Here is an 18,413-nt window from a genome sequence, read left to right on the forward strand (position 1 = left end):
GGACCGCATTTGTGCTGACGCGCGAGCTACGGGGCGGAAAGTTATGGAGAATCGACTGTGACCGCCCAATCTGTGATTGATTTACACTCAGTTGGAGTATTCCATTAATTTAATGGAATAGAATAGGTATAGTTTTTTATATACCGATCCACTTTAAGTGCTAGTCGCAAACAATATTGATGTACGTTTGAATTGGGAATTTAGATTTTACAAAAAATCAGCGGTATGCTCTGAGAGAGAAGAAGAAAAATCTAAATCGTCGAATAGTAAACATAAATCTGCGGGCTCAAAGATTGATAACGAATTTTATCGTCACAAACAGTGTCGAATTCTATACTGCGTCGGTTGAAAATCTGTTCAGCTATTTGTTTCTTTCTGAAAACGTTGTCCAACCACAGGATATATAAAAAAAGCGGAATCTATGATCATAAATTCACCTTTTTCAGCCATTCCTACTGACTTTGATGTGAATTTTTATTCGACCAATTCCTAGCACGTCGAACATTGATTTCGAAATATATAAATCAAAGAATCGCAGACTTTCATTAGCATTTTGCAAAAATAACGAATAGAACAAAGAACCGCGGGGCTATAATCGCGAGAAGGTGAAAATTCTTACGAAGCTACACGTCGTTTGCCTTCCGATTAAAACAGGCTGCAGGAAAAGAAGCTAAAACCTCTCCGCGTGTGCGTGAGGGTCGGAAATTTCTGGCAAGATTCAAACGTCGGATCGTTCTCTCTGCCCTTCCATCTCTGTCTTTTTCTCTCGTTTTCACTCGCGCAAGTGATATTATTAGAATCGCGGCCACAAATAATTCCTCCTCTCATTCTTGCTCTCCGTCTCTCTTTCCCTCTCGCGCCGGTTCGGGCGGGTTGTCTATAGAAGCGGGGATCATCCCCGGCTTAGAAGAGTCTATTTATGTTTACCAAATGCACGGATAAAACTAATTTATACACGTCACGGGTTGACAAATTCTCCGAGCTCCGTTCGCTCTCTCTCTCGCGCTGATGGCCGCGTCGGAATCGTTTTCTGTCCTCTTCTGCTCAGTCGCTTCAATCCACCGGATTTTATTATCCATCGGCGGGATTATCGGGGGCTTCGAAGTCGGTCAGGATGGACCTGCCGCTGCACCCGGAACCCCGAGCGATTGAAAGCCTAATAAATTATCACGCGTCTGGGGGAAAAATATTTCGCCAGAGATAAATAAACCAACCAATCTGTGCAACGGGAAACACTTCCGGTAATCCGGTTCGTCTACCCCGATTAAAAAACTCATCGTCTCTCTGTCCATCACTCCCCTTTTCATTTTTATTTTTCAATTAAAATTGAGGGAACAGAGAATTGGTTTTTTTTCGCAAATATCTGTTACGTGTTTTAGACTGTTACAATTTTCGGAGTGATTGCTAAATCTTCCTGTCATTGGAATTCGTTTTTAGAAACAGTTTAAAGAGACTGGTATAAGAGTCGTACCTAATTTTGAGAAATCACTAACGCTTTGAAAAAGAGACGGGGAAACGAAATTTTTGTTTCGGAAGAAGTACGATTTGTTGCGAGTACTTTTAACTTCATAAAATTGAATATAAATACTCACTTTTTGAGTAAGAACGACTTTTATCACAATGTCTTTCACCTCATACGATCAATCGTAAGATTCCTTTTGTGTACAGTCGACAAGGCTGTTACAAGTGTAATCAGAACTAGGTATACTGTCAACCGATTTGTAATTTGTCCACGAAAATTCAGTCCTCAAGCTCATAAACTACTGCCGAGAATAATTGAAACGCAACTGGATAGTCTCTCGGTTTACCCCATTTCTCAAATTGAATGAACACCCTAGCAGCATCAGAGTCCTCTAAAGATCAAAAATGGTGAATGGTTGAGCAGAGTGAGTTGAGAGAGGAGGAGGAGGAGGAGGAGGAGGGCGCAAAAAACGCGCGAGGCATCCACGGAGGCTCATTAACCGAGCAGGCTTTAAATTGGCCCGGATAGCTGGGGCAGCTTCTGGAGCTACTTTTTAGCCGGGCTTCGGTATTTATGCGTGGCCGGGTCGGCGCGGGCGGCTGCATCTCAGTTGACACGAACCGTACAGGATCATCTTCACGGGTCGCAGATCTCCTCCACCTCGGTTATAGAGGCCTTCTATAAGTGATCGCAGTCCCGCATCTGGAGGAACATCGTTAACCGTTCAATTTAGCCGTGATGCGACACCCGCGAAGCACGCTGGCACCAAAGTATTCCGAGAACCTGTCGCATACTAGACGAGGAAGTATATTACTCGGCTCCTATTTCCCGGCCAATTTTCGACCCTGTGAATCCTCACGGCGAACCGAAAGCCCCGGTCTTCTCACGTCTGCTTCCACTCAACCGCAGCAGTCATTGATTCCGAATGTGTTGGACAACAGCCGAAGCGCACCTTCCTTTCCTTTCCATTTTCATCTTTATCTCCATCTTTTTCTTCTTGTCCTTCACGTTGCGGATTATACCTGCCTGCGACGTTCCAATGATTTGGTTTCCAATTACGTCCTGACCCAATGTTCCAAATAACCTGAACGACGGACCCCAGCAAAATACGGGCGATTCAACCACCTATACTTGAAACAATGAAAGTACACGAGGGTTCAGAATAGAAGAAACGAATCTGTCCGACAGATCCGAGTTTGTTGCGTACATACATAATGATGTATACGCAACGAGCGAGTCTTACGGAATCGCAGTTCCTACCAGGGTACAAATCTGTGCAGCAAATGGAATTGGCCACTTGTGTGTGAACATGTTACATGTTACATGTTACATGTGAATTCCATTTAACGCGTCTGTATTGCGTGCGGGTGTGACATGCATGAAGGAATTGCACGAGCGCAACATAATGCTGTATACGTGGAAGAAGAAATACTCGTTGTTCCGTCGTTACGGTGTAGACTTGAAGAAGGATTCGTGGAGATACCTCGGTGCTTATGTGTGCGCGCGTTATACGGACGTACACCACCTACTTTAGCGCGGTATCCGCCGAATCGTAAATATATCACTCGCTATCCAAGGGATCAGATATATACGCCGGTGCATAAGTTATTATTACCTTCACCGGGGAAATGGATAGGCACCATTATTTTTAAAAGGTCATATTCTTGATTTATTGCTCGACGAAGCAAGCCGGGGTGCACCGTGGTTGTAAGGTATATATATATGTATACAGTATGTGCCGTACGTACTTGCTTACTCTCATGACCGTGACTCGCCAGCCGTTGCACCGACTTCCAGATGCTCGGCTAACTGTCCTCGATCCCGATAACGGTATTATCCGTACTCCGGTCTCTTACGGGTTAACGCGGGCACGTGACCCCGTCGGAAATTTGAGGGAGTCAAAAAAATTCAAGTTTTTCACCTCATTTCACTGCCAGGAAATATTAAAAATCCACTTGTATCGTCATGGAATTTAGATTCATAGAGACAAGTTTAATGGAGTTTTTGATTCAAACTAGGGAATACAGATCCGTCACCACAGATATGTGTGTGTGGATATGTTCTGAAATCCATGAAATTTTCAACTGGTTTGAAAATTTGATTCGATCTCGGGAGAGATAAATATATATATAATTATATATATATGTAATTGTTGAAAATTTCATGGATTTCAGAACAACTGTTCGAAATTTCGAGTATCTAAAGATTCTAACGATGAGTTGACTCCATTTTTTCCCTCCTAGATCCCCAGTGCAACTGAACATTTTGAAAGTCTGTCAAGAAACCAGCTTTTCAAAATATCATTCCGTGGATAAAACTTATATGTTGGTGGTTTAAAATAGGTTTTTTGTTCTGATGAGATAACTCTTGCACAATTAATTCTTTAACCCCATTTGATACAGCTGAAATGAGTTTTCGAACACGCGTAAGTTGATTTCGAACTTTTTTTTTTTTATTTTAGGGAAAGCATAACCTGTTCAACAAGAACAATTCTTTCGAGGTATCAAATTCAATTTAAACACTTGCCCGATGAACCAAAAGAAGAGTAGACGAATTTCGATGTTTTGATTGTTCAGAACGAGGAAACGAGGACGTAAGTCGGCATCCAAGCACAGCGGAAATAAGAGTAAGTATGAATCGAGGTATGCAAATCTCGGACACGCGATTGAAGCTGACAGAAGCCGGTGCGGTGTAATTTTGAGAGTATCGCGTGTGCCGGGTAGCGCGCGTTGCAGAGGTTCATGGATGGCCGATGTTGGCACGCAGTTTGTAATAGGTGTACGAGGAGAGAAGGTGAACGCGTAAGGAGAATAAGAATAATAACAACAACAACAACAACAACAACAACAAGAGTTGCGGAGGTATAACGAAACGAGGAAGAACCCGGAATGTTGTAATTGGCGGCAGAAGGCGCCGCAGCCGCGGGCCCGATGTCCTCGATTGATAGCACCGCGTTAATGATCGGTTTATGCCGGTCGGCAGGGCTGCCGTTTCTGGCATCGAGGGTGCGGACGAATACCGATTCTCCTTCCTCCTCTTCTTCTTCTTCGTCTTCGTCTTCGTCTTCCTAAACGTCGTCATCCAGCTGTGCCTTCAGCCTCGTGGATCGTGGACTCGGCTGGTTGTGTTCGACGAGTGGAGTGGTACTGCACCCAGAGAAGACCGCGTCAAACTATGCAAATTGTATCTCGTCGACAGGTTCAAAGGAGGAACAAAAGGTCCTCGCCGAGGTCATTTTCACCGCGGGGGTTGACGCGGCTGACGCATCGAGATTTGGTCCTAGCTGCCATGACTCGGTAAAAGTTACCCACATTGTTCGACGGAAATTGATCGACTCGCGGTAATCGAGTACGATCTGCCCGAAGGAAACGACGCGTTTTGGAGGTTCGAGAGTAAGTCCCAAAACTGCATTGGTACCTACGTCGCCGCTGGGGTTGTTGCACGATATGGATCAATGCTGCGGGATGCGGTGCACAGGCCAAACTGTGCCAGAGTGTGATAATTGGACAATCGCTACTTCGCTATTTCGCTCCACGAGAGAGCCGGGTATACGGTGTAATAGGGGTCCGGTGCAGCAGGTGATAATTATCACTATGCCGCGCGTGCATCGAATGACACGCACGAAACGATATTCAGGGTTGAGGATCCACGCACATACCCATAATACCCGTAATACCTATAAAACGGTATGAAAAAGGGCTCCGCGGCAGGGAATTTTTAACGAGCCCGCAATTTTCTTGTCGGTTCCGCAAACTTCGTTGGAAAGGAAACGATCGGGTCCCACAATGTTGGGCTGGCAGAGGAGTCGTGGCGAAAAATCATGTTTGTAACATTTCTCGGTGAAATTTCGTTACTTTTCGTTGCTGGTTACTTGACAACAGGCAACATTTAGTGGAGGAAAATTACGTACCCAGGACCGATTACGAGGACGGTGAACAATGCCAGCAAATACTGCCGCATGCGGCAGCGATACGGTTGGCTCCTCTAATTAATTTATGTACAAGAGGAATCATATGTTGGAATTTTAACAGGAAAGGGGGGAAAGATAGGCGCAGGTTGTCCCTGCGAAGGAGGGGAACGCCCGGGTGACATATGTGAAACACATTGTAGGTGCGCCGGTATCTCCGTGTTATACCTACTCTCGGTGCTGGTTGATGTTGTGTGCGCCGATGCCAGTTTCACCGCGTTACCGTCTTCCCTCTAATTTAGCTGTATAGTGTCATGCGGAGACCCGGTCTGGCATGTTTTGATACAAATTAAGCGGGTAGCGAAGAGGTTTCGGCTTCAGGGGCGCCAGGAAGCAACCCGCCCCACACCGAAACCTTCGTACCGACGCACACACGCGGACTTGTAGACATATCTGTGCAGTACACGGGTAACCAACACCCTCACGGTCTTATGGCTGCACGGATTTTCGAGGAATGATTTGTTAAACGTCGTTAGGATAGCGCGTGACAGGCGGCGAGGGAGTGCCAAACCTGGAAACGATTTATAACCCCGTGATACTCGAGCCGTGCACACAGCCTCTTCTGCTTTCGGGGGATTTCAGATGGAGGAACGCGCGCGGGCAACGATTCGTAAAATTAGCCCATCTGATTTTCATTTGATGCAAAATTTGTCAGGCCTGTGAAACGGTGTTTGAAAAAATTGTGTCACTTAATCATTTTCTCGAGTGGGTACTGATTGATACGCATACCAAAGTGAAATTTTTCCATCAGCACGTGATTCGGCTGGTGATCTCGAGTCGTTTGGATTCCAACGCTATTCGTCACAGTCCTGGTCTGGGATGAATGGACTCGGGCACGTATGATGGGCCAGCCGAAGTCCGCGATTTAATACCGAATACTTGTCTGGTTAATCGCCGACTCCACGGGGCGACCTCGTCGAGAGGGTGGAGCAGGCCGACGCCGGCTAGGCGTCGAGGCGTCGAGGGCTTCGAGGGCGTCCAGGAACGCGTTGCAGTCAATTAATCAAGCTCTCGTTGATTGGTTACCTCCGTCGCGTCTTCAGCTTCCTGGTATACAAAAATCTACGTCCCCATTTGCAAACCTACCCAGAATACAAATGAATGCACGTTGTATCACGTACTATGAAACCTTTTCGCTCAGTTAACAGTCGTTTCATCAAGAAAAGTCGTAGATTAGTCAAGACCGCTGTTCTTGGATCGTAAAACTTTGCCAAAAGTCCGAAAACCACGACGTTGTTCATTGAGTCCGCAAATCTCGGAAAAAAGATTCAGCCGTGACAGTTCGGGATACATAACAAACGGTTTTTCTCGTCTATTTTAACCCTACGTCAATTTTTCGAATCCATTCAAAGCCTTCGACGAACTTCTCGAAGCTTGTTGTTGGCAAAGTCAAGTTCGCAATGGCGAATTTCATTCCGGCATAGTTTAAGACAAGGGGCAACAATTTTCGTGTCACCAGGTACGTGGGTGAACCGAACTGCATGCAATGGGACGCATGTCATATACATGCGTATATTTGTATACCTACTCTTGGTCTTCGGGATAAAATGTCTGCCTTGGTAACACTACACCGTAGTGGGCAGTCCCGGGATCGACGTGTGGTGGTCAATGTTTTGGGTGACAGCTAGCGTCCCGTGTCCCGGACGAATTCCCGAAGGAACCAAGAGGCGGTCCCGGGTACAGAGCGCGGCTTTGCAGCAGTCCAAGTCTCTCTTAGAAACAATTCAACCAAGCGCACACAAGCGTAGCGCGGCAGGCAGTTTACACCAAATAGTCAACTGGATGCCTTCGCGGTGACTCAGGAATTATCCTCGCGTAGAGAAGCTGCACATGCTTCACGCACGTGTTGCGTTTTGTGTTTCACAAAATTTTTCACATTCTAATACAAATTTTTCACTTGCTTACACGCTTCTTCCTTTTTTCTTCGTCATCTTCTAGTTCCCCTTCGTTTCTTTCTTTCGTTGCGACATCTCTGCTCAACTAGATCATAGCAGATCGTAAAATGAAGGTATATGAAGGTGCTGTTTGATTGGAAGTATTTGCCACTATCGTAGCGATGAGTTTCGATGGTTTTAAGATGATTTGTGAAAAGGTAACGTTGCTGAAAATTCAGGTTGAGAGACGAGGGGCGTTGAAGAGGCTGGCGCTAACCTCGGTGAGTCCCGGAGGACCCGGAGCCTGAAGGATCAGTGAGGCTGAAGGATGAAGGGGAAAGACTCGGTGACAGTTTCCAGAGCCTAGCCCGGATACACCCGTCACCCGAGACGAGGTTGTACGTCGTGCTGGTAATTAGGAGGTTCTCCGCCTACGTCGTACTACCCTAAACCTCAAGACCGAGACCCCGACCCTAAACCTATTTAGTTGTTATATACTTCCCAACGTTCTTTACGCCAACCCCTCCGTCTTCTCAGTCTTATTCTCATGCGTCGCTGTTAAGAGATGCCTCTTCGTTCTAAGGCATAATAAACACTCCAGGTTTATCTCACTCTTAATGTCCTTCGGCAAAAGTTGAGCCCAAATCAGACCACGAGGTGTCTTGCACAACAAGTGAGAAATTTGATAGAAAATAATGACGTCGCTGGTTTATCACCATGGATAACTCGCTTTCATTCCTGAACTGGTAGAAAAATCTGTATGGTACCAAATGAGCGTCTAGTTGAATCGAGCATCATCTACTAGACGCAGGTAAAGTTGGTGTATAATTTAATATCGATACCACGACATCAAATAAGACAACGAGATATTAACACTTCCCGAGTAACCGTTTACTTGGATGAAGTGAATTTCTGTCTCAGGGTAATGCCTCGAATTTCTTGAAAACTTTGGTGTCGTTTCTCAGAAAGTTAAACCGAGTTAGCAGGAATCCTGTTGTAGACGCCATGTACTATCGTTGAGTAGTGTGTTATACCTCCCGAAAGCTAGACAAGAAACGCTCGCGTTAGTGAATTAGGAAAAGCACATATATCGCGGCGTCGAGTGGGTATAAGCCGCGTGGAAAGTCGCGGGAGGCGTTACCGTGGGTGGGTATGCAGCGTCCGCCTTCCTCTTGGCGAGTCCTCAAGAACACGGCGGTATATAACTGCAGAGAGCCGAGGAGAGGCGGCGGAGGTAAAGGAGGAAGCCATGACGTCTAGAGCCGGCGGAAATATACCCCGCATACTGCTAATCACCATAAAGCTTCGAGCTACACGTGTTACGAATTCCCACCGAAGAGAATTCCCCCATCTTCTTCTTCTTCTCCTCCTCCTCCTCCTCCTCCTTCTCCTTATCCGTATTCGCTCTCTGGCTCTCCATCTCTCTTGGTCTCTCTCTCTTTCGGGAAAACGCCTACCGCCTTAACGTTTCAGAGGTGCGTATCTTTCCGCACTATTCTCAGCTTCCTCGCAATGTGTAACCATGTGTACTTATTGCAGATAACGAACGAAATGTGGTTCGGGTACTTAAGTCGTTAACTCTTTAGTTCGTATGCGAGATTTTTGCTTTTCTATCTTTCAAGTCAAACGACAACAGTTGACAAAATATCTATAACAGACCCAACGTATATCTAGAATTACTTGCTGTTTTCTTGTGAAAAGCTTTCCGTCATATCACGATATCGATAGAATTGGACCAAAAAGAAGCGAGAATGGAATTTAGTCCAAATCCAAAATCGTCGGATTTTTTTTCAAATTTCTTCATCATTGAAGAGAACTCAGATATATTCTTGTTTCTTAAATTCAGTTCCGTATAATCGCGACAAGCTTGTGACATTAAATCCATACTATATAAGGAAAGTGACTTAGGACAATTGGAGGTGTGCGAAAGTGCAATTTGAAGAAACGCTTACTACTTAGTTCGAATAAATTTTTGATCGACATACGAGAGACTAGGTCCAATTTGTGACGCTGGTGTAGAATGTACTACAAGCTCTCGACGAGGTCAAAGGGTGAAGAACTTTCATCGAGACAACGAAATGGTCAGAGAATTTCACGAGCCGTCGATGCCTACCACCTGTCCAACAACAATGTCAACGCTAATAATTTCAGTACACTACAAGCGAAGGGTTCTCGGGTGAATGGGTTTCGTGGTTGGAGCGAAGTAAGAGTCCGGTTAGAAAAAGAAGAAATGGGGAGATCCAAAAGAGCGCAAATCGGTCGGCATCGAGTGTTGAGTTTTTAGAATAATCGCACGCCTACGCGAGGTGGACGTAAGACACGGACTTTAGAGATAGAGGAGAGGCTCGCTGGGTTCTCTGCCCAGTGGAGTATTGGGGTGGCGGAGGAGACATTCGTCTCACATTAGCATATACACGCCGCGAGGCTCGAAGCCCCGAAGCTCCGAAGATCGGAGTCCCGCAGGAGCCCCACCCAGTCCTCCATCCTCTCTGTTCCACGGCGTCGGTTCCCTCTCTTCAGCGCGTTCCTCATTCCCGCACCAAGGGGTCCTCCTCACGGGGATCCGCCATCCGCTTATGGTGGGCATCCGAACCCGCGGCTGCAGGGTTTTGGCGAGGTCGTGGAGAACGACCATCGAAACACTGATATTATGTGTCGAGTGTTGTATGCGGGGTACCTGGATATGTGTAAACGCATATCGACATTCTCCCAGCACGCATGTATTACACCCCGGTCCATACGTACCTGCATACGTTTAAGGTTGAATAATTATTATTATAGTTTATGAATCGCGGTACGATCAGAGACCCTCTTTATTCATCGACACTGTCAAATTTATACACGCCTTGTGTTAGTAGTTCGCGTTGGGGATTCATTCCACGCTTTATACTTTTTACTCTTTTATATGTTTATTCGATACAATATCATATCTGCTCCCAACCCGCGGTGCATGCACCAGAGCATATTTACGGCCCCTGCACACAAATATCTTCTCCAATTCGAACCGGCTCCTCATACACTCTCTGAAAGAATTACGCGAAATCTGATTCAAGATGTTCAGAGATAAAATTGAAATCGGTGATTAAGGTTTTCGAACAGCCTTGAACTTCTTTCAATCAGACGTAAAAGCAGCCTTCATTCCCTCGCAACACCAAGTAATGTTGAAACAGTTGTGTCAATTCGAAAACGTTTCATCGATCATTTCAGAAACACTGCATTCAAAGTTAATGAAAAATCTCCCTCGACTAATCAATCGAAAATGTCTTTATTTTCAAACTGAAAACTCGCTTCTACGCGCCAACGAATGGTGTAGAATAATGGTGAGTTACAGAGCGTATGGCAATGACAAGAGGAATCTTTGGCCTTGGAATGTAGTTAAGTGTAGAACTATGTGGATAGAAAAACAGTTTCCAACAAAACTTGTAATTTTTTCTGGAGAAACAATGACGAATGGTCCAAATCATGAAAACTAAGGTCCGAGGGAGAATAGGAAGGAGATTTTGAAGGTGCACAATAAAGCATTTAATCACATATCTACGTCTCGGCGAGTCCTCGGTTGGCGATATCTCAAGCGTTTAGTCGTACACGGTGTTTGGTGAAGAGACCCGGTCGTATATTGATAGAATCTCCGATGATCGTAGGTCGGTATGTATTCAGGAGGTCAGCCTGTGTATCCCGGAGACAAAGTTCCCGGATCTCGAAAAAGGCGTCAATGAATGGTTCTCGCGTCGGTATATTTACGGCCGTCCAAGACTCACCGCTATCGCGACACTTTTACCGTAGCGATAACCGCACCGTCCCGCTGCCGAAGCAGGTCCCGTGGTTGCCAGGGATCCAGGTTTTGTTTTAGGTAGATGCAGATAAGCGGATATGAGCATATGGGCGAAGGCGAGGACCGAGCGACGGATGAAAGCGTACATAAGTAGCCGGTGTTTAATTAACCGAACAAATCCTCGGCTGGTAAAGATAACAAGAGAAGAACGAGCTTTCACTCCTCCATTCCCCTGCAGTAAGAAGAGCGAAATGAAATTTTGTCGTCATCGGTATGACTTTTGATCCGGTGGAAAAAAAAGAAGTAAAAACTCGATAAGAAACAAAGAGCAAACTAGCGAAGAGAGTTGAAGCGATGGAGGGGGAGGAGAATGGAGAAGAGAGGAGTTGAGCCAATTAGGTCGGTTTGTGCGAGCGGGGGCAAATATATTCAAGTGGATGGAAAAAAAGCCCAATTTGTAAGTCTCGGGACGAGAATTGAGACCCCAGGCTGCTGGTCCGCGCCTAGATCCAGAGATATGAACCGAGACAAATAGATGCATCTCAGTCGAAAGGAGATGAGAGACTTTCTCACCGGATTGTTTCTTCTTCCTCTCGTTTCACTCCACACGTTCCCTTCTGCCTCGCGATACACGTCTCACTTGGCAGTCGTCACTTGCGTGCACGTATAACCTAAGTAAGTCTGAATTGACTACAGGGAAGAGGGAAAATTGTCGCATCAGCCCGTTGCAGAGTGAATGAGAAGAAGCGAAAGAGCAAAAGCTACGGGTAACCTTGTTCTAATCTAAAACCCCCGCCCTGCAAGCAACCACGAGTCTCTTGGCTAAGTGCTGAATAATCGAGGAGAAGTGGAACGACATAAAGAGTCGGGGCCAAATTAAATCTTTGGATGTCGAAGCAGTTTGCAGAACGGATAGGGAGAAGAAAAAAGAAGAAAAAAAAAAAAACCAACAACCCACTCCCAAGGTGGGTAAAAAAGTTTACGAGGGTCTACCGTCGGCCGGAGAATAAGAGAAGAAGAGGGTGTGCAAGTGTGGACTTGTTCGTGTGCTAGCTTGGCTGTAAGTAGAGCGAGGAGAATGAAGGGCGAAGGGGGATTCTTGCAGCACTCGGTCGCAGATCTTACGGTTGGCTCCTCGGCGATGGTTGGGTCCGAAATACTTCTTCGGGGCCCGAGGGGACACCCCAGACTGCTGGCTGGCGCCGAGAAGCACAAAGTCACGAAACGGGTAGTTGTTAAAGTTATATTGCTGGCATAAAACGGCGCAAATGCCACAAAAACAATACAACTTTATTGAGGGGGTTTTTAAAATTACCGAAAGGAAGGCTGTTTGGGAACGGCGGCAACGTGTTGGGGTTTCGTTTCGCTCCGTTCTCTCGACAGTGCGATGTGCCGATGAGGCAGCGCGGCGCAACGCAAGGCAACGCAGCGCGCCTGCCTGGCATTTGTCAAAACGCGTGACATTTTTACGAACGACGTGTTTTTGAGGAACGACGCCAATAAAACGTCGATAAGTCTGAGATGGTGCTTAAGAAATTTCCGTGGAGCTATACGTGGAAGGAGGAGAAGGAGGAGGAAGAGACGGAGGCTGCAAAGCCTCTGAAGCAGGTATCTTTTTCCCAAGAAACTGCTACCCCCCTACATCCATCTCCACATCACCCCTTCAGAACGAACCCTCCTCGGACTTTTAGCTAAATATACAAAAACCCCGTTATCCTCATCAAAAACAAAACCACCGTTTCATTTCCTAGTCACGTAGTGTTAGATCCCGGGTATCACTGTTTGAAAAATTACGCGTGTGTATCACAATTCGGACGCCATTGTCGTATACGATAGAAAATACGTACATCGATGGCGGATGGTAAACAATTATTTACAGTCAACAACAACGTATGTAAGCAAGAACTCGATTGTAGGTATACACGCAAGAAACCGCGTTACGTGAGTAATGGCTTGGCACTAGTGTACAACGGTGCTTAAAGTGGTTGAATAAAATTTGAATAAAATGTCGGCATCGTTCGGATTAATTTACTACGAAGTATAACCGGACGGTGAGCTTCATCGACGGTACGATAATTCATCTACCACACCTTGAACGCCGCCCAGTGCGTAAGACCGATTCCAAGGTTTGACGAATTTCTCGAATCCGAGAATACATCGCGAATGAAGATCGAAAGGTGAACAATAACGAACCGATGCACGGATGGATCGATCGGTGTACGCGAATGAATTTTCATTGTATCTTCCGACGATGATGGAAAAATTATTACACGCCAGAGAAGAATCGGGGAAATAATACAACGGGCCGAGGTGTTGCCACGTCATGAAGACGTAAAATGCTCTTGGACACTTACAGCGACGTATTTACCATTCATTAATTCATTCGGTCCATTGACGATCGGGTTACCCCATGAATGGGCGCTTCTATATACTAACGTAGTAAAGATAGGATCATCCGAATGAATTCGAAGGGGGTTGAGCAGTCAGGTTATGGTGTTGACAGGGGGGAAGAAGCTGCAATGGTCGGGTTCTTCTCCCAGGGACCAACGACTAGCGGAGTTAACGCGGGAGACCATCGAGGCGGACCTCGTTCACACCTCCGCCTCTCACCTTTTCTTTACTTTATTTTTTTCACGACTCGCCTTCCCTACTCTGCATCCTTCTCATTTCATTCTCCTACTCTTTTCACAGAATCACGGATCCCTGCTTGTCTCTTCTTAATGGCGCTCTTGGCCGCCCGCATCTTCAACTAATACTTCAAAGTGTACAACAGTTAATTCTCAACTCAGGTTAGATAAAACGTACTTAACTTCTTTTGTCCCCCGTTTAGTCAAAATTCGTGAATCTTGTACGGACGAAGACAACCGAGACTGATGTCTGGAATACAAAATCGTTACCAAGCAAACGATTTTTCCTGAGCTAGTCTCGTGAAACCAAATTTCGTAACGCTTCTTCAAAATCGGTCATGAGAAGCAAAGTTCAATATGCATGGCGGACAAATTCCCGGATACACGGGACAACTGGGAACCAGGCGGGAGGTGAATTCGGACAATTTGTGAGAGGTGAGGATGAGATGCGGACAGCGACGGTCCGACGCCGTGTACGTAATGGGTACGAACAAGGTGCTTCGCGTGCCGCCATTACTCACGTTTTCTATCCTCGAATTAGAGCTGGATGCGCAAGTTTCCATGGCGTATAATTCGACGGGGATGTCGTCGCTGTGGTCAGCGCACTCTTCCAGGAGGGTGACGCGCGGGGCTGGCCAAGATTTTAACGCTGGACCACCCAGCCGGTGTCGGCAGCGTTAGCATAACGCGTGGGCGTCATTCTTTCTCTCCTCTCCTCCTCTCCCGATTCTTTCATTCATTCTTCCTCTCCTTTTTTTTCGGTTCTCGTTTCTTTCTTCTCTGCCATGACCCCGCGCTCTCCCTTTTTATACACTCGAGGTTGGTCGCATCGACGCCGCCGCCATCCTCGTCCTCCGCGTCCTGATCCTTGGCCCGAGACCTGCCGCCATTAGACAAAGGTGTATAAAGGGTGAGCGTGCGTCGGGCGCCGCCTGCGCCTCGGCCTTTCGGGCTCGAAGACCTTCGTAGGTAGGTATCATTAATATACGGTCCAGTCACCGTGTAACTGATCCGCCATTGTCTCACCGGATGAATAAATTAACCCCCGTTCGCCTACACTACTCCAGGACGACCGACCCCTTCGAGGTCCTCCAGATATCCTCTCAACGCTCTCAAGGACCATCCTATTTCGCCCCACCCGCATATATGTATATACCTCCATCTCACGGTGTTCAACGGCACGCGTAATCTATGACGTATCGCCTCATTAGGGACCGGCTATTCAACCTCGGTCATTGACGAGCCGTAGGGCTGTTTCCTGCTTCAAAAAGTAAGAAATTTTCATCAAGATCCTTGTCTGGAAGTGATTGCAGCGATCTCAAATCCCGCAAATGTTTTGTTACAGGCTTTCTTCCGCGAGCTTGTTTCAAATGAAGTCATTCCAACTTGGTCCATTAACAATTCAACCCCGCCGTTGGAATACCACGAACGTTCCACCCGAATATATACCAAGAACCGTGAAGGTAATCACTCCAGTTTCGGAATCAAATCGAACAAACACCCTGAGCGGATTTTTTCCGCAATCTCGCAACTGCCAGAAGAGCCGCGGGTATTCCTCTCGGCTTTATATTGAGGGTCGAAAAAGCACTCGATTCTTCTTGACGGAACGGGACATTAGCCGGAGGTTGGTGCTGGGGGTTGGGAGGGTTGGTGGTAGAAGCCAGAGTCTCCGTCCGCAGGCGTTCATTAATCAAACGACACGCGCTAATGAACCAGCCACCGCGAGGAAAGCCCAGTTGGGCCTTGAGCGGAGTCGGTAGCCCCTCTATGTGTGCAACGGTTGATCCTGCTCGTATGTACAACATACGTCTCCGGCGGCATAATGCTAACTTCGAATCTGTATCGCTGCGAGGCGATTGTTCGGTTGATTTCGAAGGACCTGTTCGAGCTGACTCGTATCGATACCGTACCATAACGTTGATATACACGTCGATTCATCCATCGGTGTTCGCCTCTATACCTGGTGAACCGACTTGAAAGGTTGACCAAAAAGCTTTAGTGCAAGATTCGAAACATTTTTAGCGACGATCAGTAATCATTTTGAATCACTGATGTTCCTGAATGATTTGGTTTACATCTGCTACTCAATCCTGTACATTTGGAGAGTCGGCGAGTCTTCTTCCAGTCGTTGTTTTCCATTTTAAAAACTGAATCTTGTGCAAGTCTGTCTTGTTCAATCCTGACGGCAGTGAGGTTGATACTTTTTTCTTTGAACCTGACCGAAACGCTCGAAATGACGTGAAGATCTCAATATACATCAAAGTGTGATTTTCAATACTTTGTAATGGCTCGAAGTGACTTCAAACGGAATAAGATGACTCGGAACGGATTTCAAGCTAGTTCAGAATACTTTTTGTCAAGCTGCAACGCAATTCCTAACTGCGCTAGTGATTAGCCTCGCACATATTCAGGAGGAACTTCTACTTGTGCTGCTTGAACGAATGTCCGAAGTGGTTTCAGTTCCATGAGATACTTTGTCAACGAATACATGGTGGAGATGAATTTGCAGCACGAACACACATACAGGCAAGAAAAAAAAACACGCATTGATGCAAACAAACAATACACGAGACACGGCTGTGAGTTAGCCGGCGCTTAGCCGCAAGAGAATAATTATTTTGAGCCCTGGACTAAACAAATTTCACCATTATCGGATGACACAGGCCTTCGCTTTTGTGTTTAATTGATATTTTTTGTAATACCCAACGACCCCTCGGCAACCATGCAGAATATCGTTCATGATCCGTGGGACCTAGCGATGCCAAGCCCCCCCGCCTCCCCCCGGCCCTTCCCTCTTCACTCTTCGCCGTCCAATCCTATCGCCCCTTTCGCCGTAACCCCCGCTTGGATTCAATACGGTGAACACGTTGGCGAACAGAAGCGCATGGATATAATCCGGGAATCGACATCGGACTCCTGTTAAAATATTTCGTTGGAAAATATCGTCGACAAAAGGGGGAGGGAGGCAGGGCTGCACGTTGGGACGTTGGCTTCGCTGATCCGTTCCCGAACTGCCTCTCGACGATTTATATACCGAAATGTATATATATATATATATATATACATGGAGAGCGATATTGGATTTTTTACGCAACTCGACTCGCGAAACCGTCGCAGTTTTACACCCTAAAATTTTTTATTCCGACGTAGGCCGACACAGTGTTAGTAGTACTTCAGCAGAAGTTGCGCATCTATTCACCGAATAAGTTAGACGCATGTTTTGTATTCACTGTAGCATTTGTGGCCACCTTCGTAAAAATTTTTATTCAACAATTCAATTATTAATCTTCACAATTAGTCGATTCATGACTAACAGCCGACTATGAGCGAATTTTTTACACAAATTTTGAATACATGGTTTCCGTAGTTGAAAGCAGCCATTTACCATTTATGGTCATATCCTCAGATTACACGTAACGAACGTTGATAAAGACTGATGCATTTATCCTACCCGGAGCATTTAATCGATGGAAGATGAGCTTGAATTTTGACTGTTTCCTTGAAGAATTCTACAACATTCGACAGCGCGTGGGCACCAAGCGAGATTCTACTGGCTAGCGGCCATCTTGTTTTCCTGTATCTGATTGCGGAGGAGCGAGTGTGAGAGACGGGAAGAGACGAGAGAGAAGGATGAGGCGGAGGGAGAGGGGAGTCGGGGAGAAGGCAAGAAGATGGGTGCCACAAGAATTTAGCGAAATCGGTTGAAACTACGATCTGCGGCCGCGTTGCTGCCGGATCAGAATTGGAAGGGGGCCAGGCACGATCTCGTTTGAAACTATCGTTCAGATTGCACGAAACCGCGACACGATTCCCACGCTGAACCTTTTCATCGGGCTCCATAAGAATGCCCCGCAAAAGTTTGCTTCCGCATTCCCGCGACCGTCACAGGTTGCAAAATCTGACGCGTTTCTTCGAGGATCTGAAAGAGCGATCGGTTAAGATAAACCGATCAATTGAATTACGAGTGAAGTTACGATGTCGCAGCAAGTATGACGCTGTTCGTACGAGTTTCCCGAAAAAACGACAAGGCACGCAGGTTGAAAAGCATTCAGATTCATTGTCCCCGAGAAAAAATGGTCTCGCAACTGCAGGGGCTGATATTTTCTCCATCACCATCACCGATCTGATCTACAGTCCTCGCCACTAACGAGCGGCCAGGACGATCGGCTGGCAACGGTTTAGCCTGAATTTTTATGAGTTTCACCATTTGGACCTGCTCCTTCGGACGGACTTCCGGTCGCCTGTATACCCAATCACTTATGATCATGACGAGCTGTGATTCAAGTTAACCATAAATATACGATGATCAGATTTCAGCTGGTAATTGTTACATTCAATCGGGCCATCTTGTTGGGAGAGAATTGTCGGGATGAACAATGTTTCTACTGTCTACAGAGTCAGAAATTCAAATTTTGGATTAGGCGCTGAGAAAATTTGAATAATTTTTTTTTCCGGGTATACATCGCCAAATTGCATCCCCCCTTCAAAACGACGATGCCTTAACTTGTCAGACGACAGACTTCCATCAACCATGAGTCGATTTTCTTTTCCCCCATTATACTGACACCTTAAACGCTTCAAATTGGACGTGTGAGGTACGTCGACGTATCGAACATCGACGTTAACGAGATCGGTCAAAGAGAAGACGCGACGTAGAGAAGAAAGGAAGAAAGAAAGGAAAGTCCGAGGGAAATCGAGGAAAATTAAATAA

At 46.2% G+C, this 18,413-nt stretch overlaps 1 protein-coding gene across 5 annotated transcripts in view; it reads right to left on the reverse strand.

Moving 5' to 3' along the window:
• LOC124176520 (ankyrin repeat domain-containing protein SOWAHB) overlaps positions 1-18,413 on the reverse strand; it is a 143,070-nt gene that overhangs the window by 74,803 nt on the left and 49,854 nt on the right. The window lies entirely within an intron of this gene.

Source organism: Neodiprion fabricii, chromosome 2 (assembly GCF_021155785.1).
Source record: "Neodiprion fabricii isolate iyNeoFabr1 chromosome 2, iyNeoFabr1.1, whole genome shotgun sequence".
NCBI classification, from domain to species: Eukaryota; Metazoa; Arthropoda; class Insecta; order Hymenoptera; family Diprionidae; genus Neodiprion; species Neodiprion fabricii.